This window comes from Nomascus leucogenys, chromosome 17 (assembly GCF_006542625.1).
Source record: "Nomascus leucogenys isolate Asia chromosome 17, Asia_NLE_v1, whole genome shotgun sequence".
Lineage (NCBI taxonomy): Eukaryota > Metazoa > Chordata > Mammalia > Primates > Hylobatidae > Nomascus > Nomascus leucogenys.
The window spans coordinates 4,190,735-4,208,052 of NC_044397.1; positions in this window are offsets into that span (position 1 = coordinate 4,190,735).

A 17,318-nucleotide genomic window follows, 5' to 3' on the forward strand; every position below is an offset into this window, starting at 1 on the left:
GGAAGACACAGCCCCATCCTCGGGGGGCCCCATTCTGAGGGGAGACACAGCCCTGACTCAGGGAGCCCCAGTCTGATGGAGGACTCAGAGTCATTTATCTTCAGGGATTCTATGGTCCTATCAGAATGGATTGACCCTTCATCATTAACTACCTGATTAGAACGCATTAAACTTGGTTTTTGTACCTACTGTTGGACTATGGAGATTGTGTCTACCAATTCTGTTTGTTGGAAAGTTTTAAATAATTTAATGAAGAAAAACTTTCATACATCGACCCCTCTAAAACTTTCCTACCAAGATTTTAGCTCTAATATACTGGAAAGAGACTTGGATTGGGAGCCAGGTGATGGAGTTTTACTCCTAGCCCTGCCAAAACTAAGCAGAATGTTTTATCTCTCCAGACCTCATCTTCTCCATCATACCATGGCCATGGTAATCCTGGCATGGTCATCAATGACATCTTGAAGACACATTCCCTGTATGAAATGTATAGCTGAGTCAGGATTAGAACCCAGGCCCACAGCCCAGGGATGTTGAGGAATGTCCCTACAGGAGGGTCAGTTCAAATAGGTGGAAGACCCACTGGGTTTCTGAAGGATGGGCAAGTCAGGATGGGAGCTCGGTAAGGAAGAGCAAATTCACACCCCTCAGGGAGATGCCAGAACCCCATGTTTTCCTTCATTTCCTCCTACTCCTACTTGGACCCTAGGAGCTTCTGCACTTCTGTGGCAGGTAGAGAGGAGGGTCATATGGACTTTTAGACAGGCCTTTGAGGCTGGGAGCCATAAGGAGCTAGGAAGGAACCAGAGTGCTTTATAAGGCACTTATTAACTCAGTATTTCCACTCTCTCACTCTAAGCTGGAGACAAGTCTGCATTCCATGGAAGTCTCAAAGAGCTGTTACGAGAATAAAATAACTTGCATAGCTATATACTTACCCAGTAGGAAGAATTTGTTTTTTTAATATTCATAGCAAAATTTGGAGTATTATTTCCATTTTTCAGAGGGGAAAGCTAAGAGTCTGGAAGATGCTGAGACCTGTGTAGTAGTATCAGAGAGCAATCAGGATTTTCATTGTTCATTTATTCAGCAGCTACATGTTGCAGGCATGATACTGGACCATGGCACGAATTAGAGGCCTAGTTCTTGCTCTCTTGGGGTGACAGTTTGAAGTGTAAAGACACAGTTTAAACAGGTGATCACAAGTGCACTAAGTATTTTACACAAGAACTGTAAAAGGAGCTGCAGAAGAGCACAAGAAAAGAGCCCACCGTGTCCGGAGGGTGAGGGAAGCTGCCTGGAAGAAGGATGTGCAGGCTTGTATTTCCAGGAAGAACTAGAATAATCCAACTCACTGACTTGGGAAAATATCCATTGTTTACCTGTGTACTCTAGACCTGGGGCCAGGGGCAATCTTCTCCCTTTGGGAACAGAGACATGTTAGGATGGGTGGGCCTGGGAAGCTGAACTCATCACAGGGGAGAGGCTGCTCTTAGGCCCTTGTGCAGAGTCTGGGCCCTAAAGGTGAGTCAGGACAGCAAAGCTTTCCAAATCATTGTGGATCAGTTAATGGAGATATTAACTGACACCTCCCCTTAGCCCTGTTCTGGGTGGGAAGGAACTCCCCTCACCTTCCAGACTAGCACACTCACCAGCAGCTCAGACATGGTTGGCATTTTCCCTAAGATCATTTATTCATTCCATGCTGTTCTCTCAGGGTCTTCCTATCAGTGCCTTAGCTTCTTTATCTATAAAATTAAAATAATGACAGTCCCTACATAATAGATTGTTCAAGGATTAAAAGGGTTAATATAGGTAAAGTGGTTAGAACAGCGCCTGGCATGTGGTAAATGCTCAGCAAAGATTATATGTTATAATCATCAGTAACAAGTTGTCCCACAGACAGGGGCAGGGTCACTCTCTCTGTTGAGACTTTTGCAAAAGTGCATGTGTAGTTTTTGGTAATAATGAAGACAGTGATGATGCCGTAAAAAGTGGTTGCAATGGTGACAATAGTCCCCACAGTGACAATGATGATGATGGTGATGATGATGGTAATAATTATGGTGATGGTGATGGTGAAGATGATGATGGTAATAGTGATGGTGATGATGACAGTGAAGATGACAATGGTAATGATGGTGATAGTGATGGTAAAGATGATAATGATGATGCTGGTAATAATGATAGTGATGATGACAGTGAAGATCATGATGATGATAATAGTGATGGTGATGATGAAGATGACAATGATGATGGTTATAGTGATGATGATGGTGATGGTGAAGAAGATGACGATGATGATGGTAATAATTATACTGATGGTGATGGTGAAGATGATGATGATGATGTTCATTGTGATGGTGATGATGATGGTGAAGATGATGATGATGGCAATAGTGATGGTGATGGTGAAGATGACAATGATGATGGTTGTAGTGATGGTGATGGTGAAGATGATGATGATGATGGTGATGGTGAAGATGATGGTAATAATTATAGTGATGGTGATGGTGAAGATGATGGTAGTAATAATGATGGTTACAGTGATGGTGAAGATAACAATGATGATGATGATGGTAATGTTGATGGCGATGGTGAAAATGACGATGATTGTTATAATGATGAGGTGATGGTGAAGATGATGATGACGATATAAGCAATGATGAAGATTCTCTGTGGTGATGATTGATACATAGCAAGGAGCAGGTTGTGGACAAGTAGTTTTCATCATTGTCTTTCTATGACAGCTATGGGGAAGGCAGAAATATCTACCACTCATTTCCAGAGAAGGATCAAATTTTAGGTATTTCTCCTTCCTTTTTCTGCCTTTCTTTGTTTCAAATGAAGAGACATTAATGAAGAAATTTATGGAGGAATGGGCAGGATTAAGAGAATTACTAAGGAAGAGTGAAGTATCCAGGCACTGGCAACAACAGGAAGCGGTTACTACACCTATGTCCAGAGGGAAAAGGGAAGGGGGAAATAGCATTGCTGGAGGCATTGGGATATAGAGCCAGGAAAAAGAGCCTAGGGCCAGCCACTGCCAAAGATGCTCAGCTGAAGCAGGGAGGGAGCTGGGAAGAAATACCCCACCTCTGTCTCCCCTGCCCTTTGATTTCCTGCCAAGCTTCCCAATTGGACACCAAGGACAGGGAGGCCTGGATGGTACTTTTTGCACCAGGCTCAGAAAGTAAAGGGATTCCTGGTGCAGCTTGGAGGGGCATGTGCTTCCCTCCTGGGTTCCAGTTTTCTTGGTGAGTCCCCCAGGGACATGACCCATGTCTCATTCCTCTTGGTGCCCCCTACCCCATCCCAGGCTGAATCTGATAACTAGCACACAGTGCATGTTTTCTGGATGCATACAAGACCTTGTTCCAGACAGGTAGCTCACAGAGCCTCATCTTCACAAGTAAAAGAAATGTCACCCTCTCTTCTAGTGGCTGATTCTATTTCTTTCATGACTCAGTTTAGACATCTTGATTTTTTACCTGAATCACTCTAACTGAAATTGAAATTTCTCTACCCTCCCATTCTGTGGTGGAGATAAGGCAGTGGCATTCACCTTTCTCTGGAGCCCCTATGCTGGTGCAGGGGCTGGATTGAGGCATCACCCCTGCACCGTCAATGTGTGACTGAGGATGCTGTGGCACTGTCTGAATATTAACTATCAGTGACTGGGAGATACTTGTTGGGAAAAAACAAACAAACAAACAAACTTCTGTTTCTGTAAAGCATTGAAGAATAAATAACCCTAAAGGGTCTACTTGAGCCATGCTTCCAGGGAAATTGAATTATTTCAGCAGAGCCAGTCCTACCTGAGTCCGCTACAAGAGAACAGACCTTTCTCCAAAGCAGCCCTGCCCCTTTCACTGGGCAGTCTCCAAGTGCACAGATACCACACCCCCTTTCCTGCCCCTACCATGAAGAACAGACTGGGTCAGCGAGGTCTCAGACTGAAGGCAAACTGGGGCCGAAACTATTAGTGTCACTTAAAATTCACTCTCCCCCTTTCCCATTGTTCTAATACTTTTGCTCCTTAATTGGATACATGATCATCGTAAATTCAGAATAAAGACCATTTTTCCGGGCTGGGCGCAGTGGCTCACACCCGTAATCCCAGCACTTTGGGAGGCCCAGGCAGGTGGATCACCTGAGGTCGGGAGTTCAAGACCAGCCTGGCCAACATAGTGAAATCCCATCTGTACTAAAAATACAAAAATAAAAAATTAGCTGGGCGTGGTGGTGGGCACCTGTAATCTCAGCCACTCAGAAGGCTGAGGCAGGAGAATCACTTGAATCTGGGAGCTGGAGGTTGCAGTGAGCCGAGATAGCACCATTGCACTCCAGCCTGGGCCACAGAGCAAGACTCCATCTCAAAATAAATAAATAAATAAATAAATAAAACAAACCATCTTTCCTGGCCTTCATTGCAACTAGGTATGAACTTTGTGATCAAGTTTTGGTCAATGGGATGTGAGTAGAAATAAAATGTGCAACTTCTGGAAAATGTCTTTAAGAGAAAAAGAGCATGCTCTTCTTCTTCCCTTCCCTTGACTTGCTAGATAGAAGGTAGACATAATGGATGGGGCTCCAACCACCATCTTGGATGATGAGGTAATATTGAAAATAGAGGCCACGGATGATGGAGGAACAAGATAGATGGAGCTTGAATACCGCTGTAACACTTCAGCAGTCTAGAATTGACTCCTTCTGGATTTCTTACAAGTGAGAGAGAAATAAACATATCTTATTTAAGCCACAGCTATTTTGCTCATTTGTTTGTTTTCCATTACTACAGGCTAAACCTAATTCTAGTTGACATATTCATGCACTAAATCTAGTCGCCAGGTATATTTTGTTTGCCTACACAGTAACATTTAAATATTTTAAATTCAAGCCCAGCATTTTTAAATGAACAGGATTTTTTAAACATAAAAATTTGAATTATGACTTCTAAAATAATGGAAGATCTGACACCCTTGGGCCTCCAATTTCAGCCCAGAAAACCTGGAAGAAGCTGAATATCACCTGCCGCTCTCAGCTGGGGCAAGTATCTTTCTGTTCAATAGTCTCTCCTGAGCCCACTTCATTCTGCATTCCTGCCTGGCCCCTGCTGGCCCTGAGTTTGAGTTCCTGGGACAGCTGTTCCTGTCGTCCATACTCAGTTTCCTGGGAACCCCACAGCCCCCTGGAGAGCCCTTCTTTCTGCCTTCTCTGCATGAGCTATGGGGAGCCTGGCCTCCCTTACATACCTTCTGGAACCATCCTGAGTCTCACTCTCTGGCACAGCCACAGAGTGGGAGTGTTCTCCCGCAAGGAATTCTATCTGAAGACAAAAGCAAGGTGGAGGACAGACAGCATCCTGGAATCACAGAATTTACAAGTGAACCATGTCTGGACTGGACAGTGATTTGTCCTAGGCCATGCAGCAAGTCTGCAGCAAAGCAGAAGAGAGAGTTGAGTTTCCTGAGTCCCTGGCCCAGTGCACCAAACTTCTTTGCAAGTTTGTGTAGAAAAACTTCCCCGGAAAAAGACAGTTTTTCTGTTATCCTCAAATTAAAAAATAAAAAATAAAAAGTCCTACTGTGTCCAAATCCAGGCTGTGGTGGGAGTGTGTGGGCAGAAACCTGCATATTTTGGTGAATACAGCCCATCTGCCTCCCTCTTCTGGACCCTAACCTCCAAAATGCCTGCGATAGGGACAGAGGCCTCCACCTCATGGTGAGAGCGGCTCTATTCCAGCATCAGGCTAGGAGTTTCTTCTCATAGAGGTCATAAGTCGTCATTCTTCTTCGTTTTGGTATCCCTGCTGCTAGCAAAGCACCTAGTACCTAAAAGAGGCTAAATAAATATTTGTTGAATGAATGAATGAATGAAATAGCAAAAGCTCAGGGCCATATGTGATGAGCTCCAGGTGGCCGGCACAGTCACAAAACCTCACCTTCCCCTCCCAGCTTCCTGTCCTTAGGAGTCAAATCACCAAACACTCCCATATGAGGGGTTCTGAGCCAGCTGGTTCCAACCCCTGTCCTTCCCTCCCCTCTGTGGACCGCTTCTATGCTTCAAGAGAGAGCCCAGAGGTAACTTCCTAAGTGGCTGTAGAAGCCTCCCCGCAGGATGCAGCCCCACAGCATATGGTCTCTGCTGGGCCACAGGGGCTGACTGAGGCACGGTGCCTCAGTGCCACAGAGATCAGGAGGAAATTGTCCCACTCTTAGGACCCATGATTTGTCTCTACAAGCAGCAAAGTTAACTAGAACAGCTACTTAATAAGAGAAATGTGCAGCATCTCTGTTATTTTTAATTCCTCACCCACATGAATGCATTATTGGTTTACGTTAAAACTAATTCATACCCCAGTCCTGATGTCCTTATCTCAGGGTTGCCAGCTTCAGGCTGGAGGTGAAGGAACTTCTGATGCTGATTTCCTAGCCCTTCAAATCATCTCTAAGTACATTAGAGTCACATAAAAAGGACATGTAATGAGACAGCCCTACTTTGCTTTGATACTTTTAATTACCAGCCTGAGAAAGGCAGGGAGAGGGGAGAGGCCCAAGAGAGATGCCTGGAACCTGATAATGCATGCATTTTGCCTGGTGACATACACATGTTGCCTAGTGATACACACCTGTTGCCTGCTGATGCACACATGTGGCCTGGTGATACACACAGGTGGCCTGCTGCAGAAACAAAGTCAAAACCAGCCAACTCTTCCCTGGGAACCTTCCCTGCCTCATGAGCACTGATAGTTGGCGTCAGCAGAGAGATAGGAGAGAACACAGAAGACATGGCATATGCCAACTCAAGGCACAAAGGAAAAGGTTACCTTTTTAGCATCAAGATTCCTTCTCCCCACAGCATGCTGTGGATTCCTTAATGGAACTTCCTTGGTGGCGAGATGCCAAGCAGGGGCTTTCTTCTTCCTCATGCAATCATTCAACAAATACTTTTTGAGCACCTACTATATGCCAGGCAGTGTTCTAGTTATTGATGATACATCAGTGAACAAAAGCAGCATCAATCCTGGCCCTCATGGAGCATCCATTCCAGCAGAGAACGATGGACATAAACAATAAGCATAATAAATAAGTGCACTGCAGAGTTTGTTAATGTTCAGGGACAATTATCCATGGCCTTTTGAAATTCTGCACATCTCATTCTGATTTATCCTTTGCAGGATGTTTGCTATAAAAACATCCTTGAAAGCTAGAGATAGTATTTCCCTTTGCAGCAGAAGGTGAACGTACTTACTATCCAATTTATAAACCATTGTCTCTTCTGAAACAAAGGGGAGGCATGCTTGTTATCTGTCATGCAAGATTCAGATTCCCCAAGCTTGGGTTTCTTTCCTATAACCTAACCCACTGCAGATGGCACCCGATCCTTTTCATATCATCCTGTGGGGATTGAGGCTCATTTGAGGAATTGGTATGAGGACCATATTAGATAAGGTAGGATTAAATTTGTCCCTGACTTTAGTAAAGTATCTGATAAATAACACTGCCTCTGCCCTCAGAGTCATTCAGGTCAGCTTCAACTCATTGCCCAGGGTCATTTTAGATGATATAATTGCCCTAGACTTTGTCCTGGCAGGTGAAGGTAGAGTCTGTGCAATGGTTAATACTTCCTGTTGCACCAGGTGGGCCCCTGAAAGGAAGAGGTGGCATTTTGGCAGAACTTATATAGACAGGGCTAATATCTGAGTGTCCCTGAAGGTTTTCCTGACTGGGCTTCCTGAGGTGGCCGCTGATGACACTCATCTCCCATCACAATGACTCCACATCTCCCAGCCTTGTGCTTAAGATTTTTCTCACTTCCCTTGGGATGCTGCTTTCATCGCCCTAATTAGGTTGCAAGCCCAGGGCAGGTACCAGGTCTCTGAGGGTCTCCAGTCTGTCATATACCTGGCAGAGTGCTCTGCTTATCACAAACCATCAATAAATTCTCAGTGACAACAACAATACTCCTACTCAATGCCAAGCCTGGTGCCTGTCCTTAAGTCACATAACCTGTGGATGGGTTGGCAAGGAAGAGGGAGTCATGCTGGGGCTGGGCTGTTGGGGCCACAGTGTCCTTCTCTCTCCCTTCCAAGCTTTTCCTCCCTCTAGTTCAGCCTGCCCAGGCCATCCCACTCCCCAGGGGCAAGTCATACCCATTTCCCCCACCCTTTTTGGTGAATGGAGGAGCTATTTCCCCACCCAGAACTCAGCCCTCCTCCCCTACACCCAAGCATCCCAGGAGAGAAGGAGGTGGGGAAGCTGGTTAAGTACTTTCCACGTCTGCATCCTGCTCCCCCAGCCTCCGTGACTATTATTGGTAAGTGAACGAATTTTCTCTCCTGACATCTGTAGCTCTTAGCAGTGAATATATTTGAAAAACCCTTTATGATTGCTTGAAATCGTCCCTGCAATTTGATTCCTGATATTTCTCTTTACTCAGTGAATGATTCGTTTAACTCATTATGCCTTATACTGCAGGCCTGCCCATCTCCCACACCGACACATACCACAGTGATATTTATCCACCTTCTCTCACAACCTGCAGAGAAGTGTCCCTAGCAAGCCCCAGTGGAGGGCCTTCCTGCCCCACCTCCACCCTCCCCATCTGTCTCCTCCACTGCTTCCCCAGCCTGCAGACACCCCCTTCTCTAAGCTTCACACCCCACCAGGGGCTTTGGGAACAGGACCATTTCTCAGGGGAGAGGGGTCTTTTCCTCATGCACCTATGGCGAGCCTCGCATACCACCACCTGCTTGTTCTCATGATTATTTCCAATTCCTTCCAGAACACTTAGCGTTCCAGCCTCAGCATGTAAAACTTTTCCTCCAGGGGAAAAATAAGGTTCGGGGATTAGAAATAATACCAGCGACCATAACAATACAAATTAAAATGGGTCTCAGAATACTCAGTGGCTGATGGTGGATGGGGGTGCTGAATGTCACAGAGAGCCTCACTGGACCATAAAGATGTGGCTGCAATGGACCTTCCTGCAGTGGGAGGCAGGGCAGAGGAGGGAGAGGAGCAGGTGGGAAAGGTTCTAAAGGCACAAAAATGTGGTTGGATCTCAGGTGAATCCTGCAGATATCTCATGACTCCAATGCAGCACGTGTCCAACCACAGTGTTGAGAGAGCAAATACACCCCCAGTGGGGCCTTTCCTGCTCTCTTCTCACCACCAGGCATCCAGGATCCCCCTGGATTCGACCCAGATAATATGCCTGTTCAGTGGCACTTATCACTATGCCTCCTATTTATTTATTTATTTATTTATGTTGCAGATATGTGTCAGGAACTATGCCTGGGGCTAGGAGGACAAAGAGGAATACGCCGGGTCCCTGCACAGTCTAGCATAGGAGATAGAGACAGAAACAGCCATGCCAGAACACAGCTTCAGCTGCTGGAGATGGAGTAGCCTGGAGGTCAAGAGCCCAGATCCTGGAGTCAGGCTGTCTGGGTTTGAATCTCAGTCTTACTACTTATTAATCGTGGGACTTCAGGCTAGTCTTTTCTGTGCCTCAACTTCCCCTTCTATAAAATGGGGATATTAAGAGTATCTACCTCATACGGCTGATGTGAGTTAATATATGAAAAGCTTTTAGGACAAAGCCTGGCAGATGGTAAGTGCTATATATGTCAGCTATCCCTATTAAAAGGAGGGATTTATTCAGTTTCCCAGTACCTTTTCTTGACAGAGGTTTTATTATATTGATCATTATTTGTCCTTAAAGCTTTTGGTTCTCAGGACAAAGGGAGACCAAATAATCTCCCTCCATTTCACAAAAGGAAGAGCTGAGACTGGCTCTGGAGAGGTTGGAAAAACGAGCCGGGGAGGAAAAAAGTATCCTCAAAGATAGATTGAATCAGAGAAGCAGGGAGTGCCTTCTGCTGAACACACAGGGCGATCAGTGCCCCTTGATCTTGAGCAACTCAAATTCAGGGAGCAAGCCTCTGTTTAGACCTATGGCTCAGGAAGGGCTGTGGGATCAGGTTTCCTCCAGAGAGGCTCCCGGGGTAAGTTGACAAGAGGCCAAGCCAGGCTAAGAACAGACCCTTTTCCAGGCAGCTGCTCTGCCCCTAAAGGTCCATTTGCTCTCACCGCCTGGTACGTATCTCCAGGTGCTTTGTTCACTGGACTGATGTGAGGGTCCATGCTGCACCTGGAGCCTCCCCACCTGGGCTGGAAGGTTCAGAGGCTGGGCCATAATTTCCAACCAAACTGGAAGGTCCCACAGCTAGAGCAGGATCTCCAGGTGTCTGTGGGTCTCTTTGCCCTCAAAATTAGCTTTGCCAAGAGGGCTCCTGTCAGACTGGGAGGGGGTGTGGGAAGTGATTCAGATGCTGTGAATCATGGGAACCTGCCCTGAGGCTAGGAGTGTCCTGTCTTCCCTGATGGGATGCAGATACACACTGTGTTCTCACAATGAAACCAGGCAGCCCTGCCCTCCAGACCCCACCTCCACATCCACAGGACCCCCCCAGGCTCATCCACAAGAGAATGTGGGCACAGCTGAGGTGATGTACTTCTCAGAAAGGTCCACAGAAAGGAGCCAGAGGGTGCCCCATCTCTATCCATCATGCAGGGAGGGGTCTCTATGAAATGCAGTGAAAGCTCCAGATATTGATTGTTTGGTATGGCTCTTAAAGCAGTTTGCATCTATGAAGCAGAAGCTTTTGCTTCTGTCCTACATGCTAGTCAGGATGGGTCTTACTTTCACCATTTCACGGGTAAGGAAACTGAGACTTAGACAGGTGGAGAGGCTTACCAAGTGCACACAGCCAGTAAGGGTAGCACAGACTCTCCAGCCATGGTCTCTCAACTCCAAATCCAGTGCTCTTCCACAGCCCTCACTGTGTTGTGTGCGTGATCCCTGCTTGCATTTGGGTTTTTATCTGGGAAAGAAGAGCTCTCAGCTCACAAGCGAAGAGCCGAGGGAGGCAGGCCCAACAGGAGGGGGCGTAGGGGCATCCATATCTCTAGAATTCAGAGGCATTCAGGTATCCCTTTCCTGGTCTGGTTTGACCCCAGTCGAGCTGCCTGGGGGGCGGAGTTGTAGGGTGAGTGCACATGAGCTTTCTGGCAGACGGTGGGTGAGTGAGCAGCTGCAGGAGGACACGGCCCAGTGCGGTGGGGCTGCCGGAACCATTACTACAGTGATTAATTAGGCTCCTTCCACGTGGAGCTGCTGGGTTCCCAGGGCTGCCTGTCAAAACTGCAGGGCTCAGCAAACTGCAGGATACCAAACTGGAACCACCATCCAGATCTGCTAGCCTGGGGAGGGAGAGTGGTCCCTGACATGCTGTAGTTCTGCTCCCAGGACGGGCTCAGGCCCACCCCTGCCTGGATGTGGGAATGATGGGAGTGGGTCATTTATTGCTTACAACAGAGAGTTTAAGGACTTCACCAACTACTATTTATCGAAGACCTGCTATGTGCATCCACTAACTTTCATCAGTTACCATGTGTGATGGTAAGAAACTATGATGAAGAAACTGAGGCTCAGAGGAGTGAAGAAGTTGCCTGAGGCCAGCAGTGTAAACGAGGGGATAGAGTAGGGATCTGTCCTTCTAATAGTACTAAGACTCCCACAGCAGCTTTATCAAGCCTCGGATAGGGGAGAAGAACCCACAGCCTTCAACCTAGGGAGCCCTAAGACCAAGATCTCTTGCCCTTAGAATCCCTCTCTCTCCATTAGGTAAATCATTGAAGGGTCACCACAGACTCAATAATCTCACTCATCCTTATATTCTGCCATCCAAGGTGCATGTGCTTTTCCTCTCTGGGGCCAGAGGAGGGTGGGATAAGTGAAAGAGTTGTATTGGCACCTTCACCCAAGCACAGGCACATGGAAAGTCTCATTTGCAAGTGTCCACATTCATCTTCTCCAGACGCAAGCTTGAAATATCTAAGTAACAGATAGTCATCTTGGCTTTCATATCCCCATGCTCTACTTTAACAAACTGAGGTGCTCAGTGGTTTTAGGACCATGAATTAAAGTCAAATTAAAAATAAAGGCTAAGAGTGTCCATAAAGTGTCACCACCAGTAGATCACTTGTCCTTCTTCACGGTGTCTGGGCTCATGCCAGCATCTACCAGTCAACCATGAGCATGAGTGTTGGGTGCCACTTGCAAGGGGCCAGCAAATGTATATGAAATGCAAATATGTATGAGGTTGTCCCACCAAGCCCTCACATCTGTGGTGAAGTAGCTTCTACACCCCCAAAGATGAGCTGCAGGGATGTGATGTGGACCCCAAGTTTCTGAGGACAGAAAAAGGTGAAGAGAAATTGAACAGGAAGAAGGTTGTATTAGTGTTCTCAGGCAGCCATAACAAAATGCTGTAGGGAGATGGTTTTCTGTTTAAAAAACAGAAATTTATTTTCTTACAGTTCTGGAGGCTGAAAGTTCAAGATCAAGGTGCCAGCAGGGCTGGTTCCCTCTTAGGCCTCTCTCTTTGGCTTACAGATGCCACCCTCTCACTGCTTGTTCACAGGGTTGTCTCACTGTGCACGTGGGCTCCTGGTAGCTCTCTGTGTCCTCTTAAGCTCCTCTTCTTATAAGGAAATCAAATTGGATTAGGCCCCACACTAACAGCCTCAGTTTAACTTAATCACCTCTCTAAGGACCCTATTTGCTAATCTAGTGACATTCTGAGGTACTGGGGGTTAGGGCTTCAGCATATGAATTTTGGGGGGATATAATCCAGCTCAGTGTTCCACCCTCTGGAACTCCCAAATTCATGTCACATGCAAAATACATTTACCCCCATCCCAACAGTCCAAAAGTCTTAACCCATTCCAGTACCAACTCTAAGCTGCAGCCTTGTGACCAGGGCTTCAAATGGCTGACGATGGGTAAAGATGGAGAAGCAGTCAAAGGGGGGCTGAGGGGTCTCACAAGGCTGAAGCTCTATAGAGTCTAACCCTTGGGTGGGACTGGCAAGGATGTCCCCAAAGTAAATGGCCTGACCCCAAGATCTCACTGGGCTAGTACTATCCTCATCGAGGAGGACCAAGTTAGTGAGGATGGGGTAGGATGAGAAGCTATGAGGATGAGGATGGACAGGTTGTGCAAGGCTTTGGGTATAAGAGAACTGTCTGCTCTGCCTCCCTATGGGAGCAGTGTGTGTGTGTGTGTGTGTGTGTGTGTGTGTGTGTGTGTGTGTGTGTGTTTAAATGCTATAATCAGTTTGCATTCCCTGTGTGTGCAGCTCAAAGACCCAGGGGCCAGGGCAATAGATCTATTGATTAACATTTTCATTCAGTTCAAGATACGGAATGTGGGTCACTTTTGAGAAACATCTTGCTGGAGGCAGGTGCCTTTACCTCGAATGTTACTGGGCAGCTCTGTGCTGTGATCTCTGGAAGAAGGTATAGACCCAACTAGGGGGGCTGGGAGGGACATGACCCTATGGATCTTTCCAGAATAGAGGGAGACACCCTAGGACTTTGAGCCCATAGACATATGGCTTCCAGGGTGGGGGATGTTTTTATTTTATCTCTGGAAAGCATTTAGAGTCCAGCTCTGCCAACCCTAGCCTTGAGTAAATGGTGACCGTGAAGGCCCTCAGAGTGGCAAGCCCCTCAATCTGTGGTTTTCAAACATAAGCACCACCAGAGGAATTTGTTGTAATGATAGACATCAAGGCTTTTGTCTTGAGATCTCCAGGAGTGAGGTCCAGGATTCTGCATTTCGACAAGCAGTTCAGGGAGATTTTATGCCCCACTCCCAACTGGCACTTGAGAAAAAGCCTGGGTCCTCCACAGGCTTGTTCCCTTAGCAGGGTGACCAGCTGGAGAAGCTGGGCCCTAGAACAGGTGCTGAGGCTGCCTAGCTGCACCATACTCTGGTCACCCCATATGTCCTTCCAGGAGAGAGAGACCCCTCTGGGGTAACATTAACCATTCCTGATACACCAGAGGTAACACCTTCCTACACCTCTGTCAGTGCCTTACAGCCAAAGCTCCCCAGGAACCTATAGTTAGACAAGTTGGGTGTATTACTTGATGCATTCAGAACATGAAAAATGGAGACTCATGAGACATCTCAGTTAAGAGGCTAGAGCTAGGAAGAAGCTATTATAGGATCTGGCTTTGGTTAGCTGACTTGGGGAGAGTCCAAGAAAGCAGACGTCTGCCCTGGATTGAGTGCTGTCAGAAAGCAGGGACAAGTCTGTGATTGGGTATCTCAATAAGTTTGATCTGTGGGGAGGACAGACTAGAGTGAGGCTAACACTGCAATTGGTAGAGAGGCGGCAGTCACTCACATTAGCTGGAGGAGGGGCTGGTTGGTATTTTACGGTTTAGATAATGTTCATGTTTTGCCTGTGTTCAGACATGATTATGGAATAGATTTGTTTCTGCCTTGATCCATTCTTGTCACAGGTTGCTTTGTCTGATGTTGATGTTTTACTATGAAATTGTTTATGTTCAATAGGAGAATGCCATGGCCAGCTCGTGGACATCAGCGGCTGCTTTTCTCTTCCTCACTACCCTATTTTTTTCCCTGCCCAGGGAAATTGGGCTGTTAGCGCACTGTCCAAAGGAAAGACAACCGCCAATAAAACTTACCTTTTATCTCCCGCCTCCCATCTACTCTGATTCCCTGTGTAGCTCCAGGTGTTCTTCCACCAATACCAAGCATGAGGTCTGCTCCCTTCTCAGTGATGTATTCCCCTCCCACCTCTGTATTCACTGCTCTTCCCACTCAAAGACATGTCCTAGGGCCGGGCAGGTGGCTCACACCTGTAATCCCAACACTTTGGGAGGCCAAGGCAGGTGGATCACCTGAGGTCAGGAGTTCGAGAGCAGCCTGGCCAACATGGCAAAACCCCATCGCTACTAAAAATACAAAAATTAGCCAGGAGTGGTGGCGGATGCCTGCAATCCCAGCTACTCAGGAGGCTGAGGCAGGAGAATCACTTGAACCTGGGAGGTGGAGGTTCCAGTGAGCCAAGATTGCACCATTGCACTCCAGCCTGGGCAAAAAGAGTGAAACTCCATCTCAAAAAAAAAAAAAAAAAGACACGTCCTGTACAAGGAGACAGCCCCTGTCTGTTCCTTTCATTCCTGATTTCACGTTGCTTCTCTGCTGCTATACTCCCTATGTTGGTATGACTGTCTCCAATGACAGCCCCTATGTTGCTCTCATCCTGCAGTCCTTGGCCCAGCCAGAGCCTTCCAGAAGGGTAAGGAGGGCATTAGATGATGTGTAAGATGTTGAGGTTGATGGTGTTTTTAGTGTTGATTTCAGTGACAGTGGCCATAGTGGTAGCGATCACTTTAATAGTGGCAGTGATAGTGATGGGGGGGTGCATTAAGGATGATGGTGACAATGGTGATGGTGACGCCATTGCTGGTGGTTGTGGTGGCAGTGGGAGTGATGGCGGGGATGGTGGTAATAGAATTTGTAGCCATCACAGTGATGGGGATGGCAATAGTGATGGTTATCAAAAATTTCATTTATAGATTGAAATTCTTAAGATCCTTTCACAGTGTTCATGGAATAATCTCAGAGTTTATTAGGTTATTCTACTTCTTTCTTCAGGCAAGGAAATTCTAAATCAACTTTCTCACGTTGCTCACAGGCAGACAGTAATGCAAAATTAAGCTGGTATGACAGATCTCCTGTGGAGTCTACTTCCACATCTGCAGCTCCACACTTGCCCCATTTCCAGGCCCATGAAAGGAGATGCAGGTGGCCACCGAATTTCTGGCAGTGCCTTCAGGCACTCACTGATGGGTGCTGATAACTGTGAGGCACCTGGGGAGACTCAAGAGGCCTGTCTCTGACAAGGCCTGTGATATGCAGCTATGGACAAGGATGAACACAAGATAAATGACCTGGAGCCCCACAGCTAAAGCTGACTCATTGGGTAGGTATACACTGTGCTGATAGGCGAGACCAGAGAACTCAGAAGCCAAGATGCAAGAAGTTTTGAGGAGCTGTATGCGAATGAGCAGCCAGGAGTGAAGGTAGGGCTGACAACCCGGGATGCACAAGAATGAGGCTTCCAGGGAAGTCGGTCATTAACACAACGCCTGAGGAAAAAGGCCCCGAAACCAGGTCAAAGCTGCCCCTGACAATGGACTGTTACACTTGCCCTACGACAGGGGCACCCTGTGACTGGCTTCTTGGGGCAGGAAAAGCCTGGGCCTGAAGCAAAGGCTGTTACACTCCGCCCTGGGGGAAGCCTGAATCATACCCCCCACAGTCTCCATGACTTCGTCCCTCCTTGAGACACTCAGGACTCAGAGCCACAGAGTTTAGGAGCTTGAGGTTTGCAGAGATCCCCAGGGAACTCTTGAATTCTATGGTGGCCTTTGAGATATTTACCATCCAGGGAATCTGTCACATGAATTCCCCAAATAGAGACTGTGTTCTGACCCAGTCATGAAAACATAAACCACTCTAGATATTTCCAACAGTAATAATTTAATATAGGAAATTGGTTACCCAAGTGGTGGAAGAGCTGAGAATCCAAAAAAGGGACAGCAAAGCAACCAGCTGTTAGCAAGAACAGAAAGCCAATGTGACCCTTAGGGCTGTCTGGAGGGACAAGAGGAGGTACTGTTTCCAGAAGCCAGATGCCAAGTCTGTTTGGCAGAAGCTGGAAGTGTGTTGGGTACTCAGCCACCTTGAAAACACTCATTAAAGCAGGAAGACAGTGGGAGAAATACTCTAGCTTCTCACCTTTTCTTCCCTGCAATCTCCCATTATTTCTCTCATTATCTGACCCCAGCAAGAAGCCAGTTGGCAAGGAAGGCTGGGAAATGTAGTGCGCAGAAGGGCAGGTACTATGGTTTGAATGTTTTTGTTCTCTACAAAATTCCAGTTGAAACTTAATCTCCAGTGCAACATTATTGGGAGGTGTGGCCTTTGGGAGGGGTTGAGTCAGGAGGGCTTCACCTTTGTGAATGGCATTAGGTGCCCTTATAAAAGGACTTGACAAAGGGAGTTTATCTCTCTTGCCCTTCCACCTTCTGCCATGTGAGGATAGTGTTCCTACTCTCTGGAGGATACGGTGTTCAAGGAGCCATCTTGGAAACAGAAACCAAACCCTTACTAGACAATCAACCTACTGGTTCTTTGATCTTGGACTTCCCAACCTCCAGAACTGTGAGAAATAAATTTCTATTGGTCATAAATTACCCACTCTGTGGTATTCTGTTAGAGCAACACTCAGGGACTAAGACAGCAGGAAATAGATTCTTAAAGCAAAGAGGCATTGACTACCACATGTTCCAGCCTTGGGAAGTTGAACTATGTTGGGATCCCAGAGGGTCAATGACTAACACTCCTTTTTCCACACCTAGTTC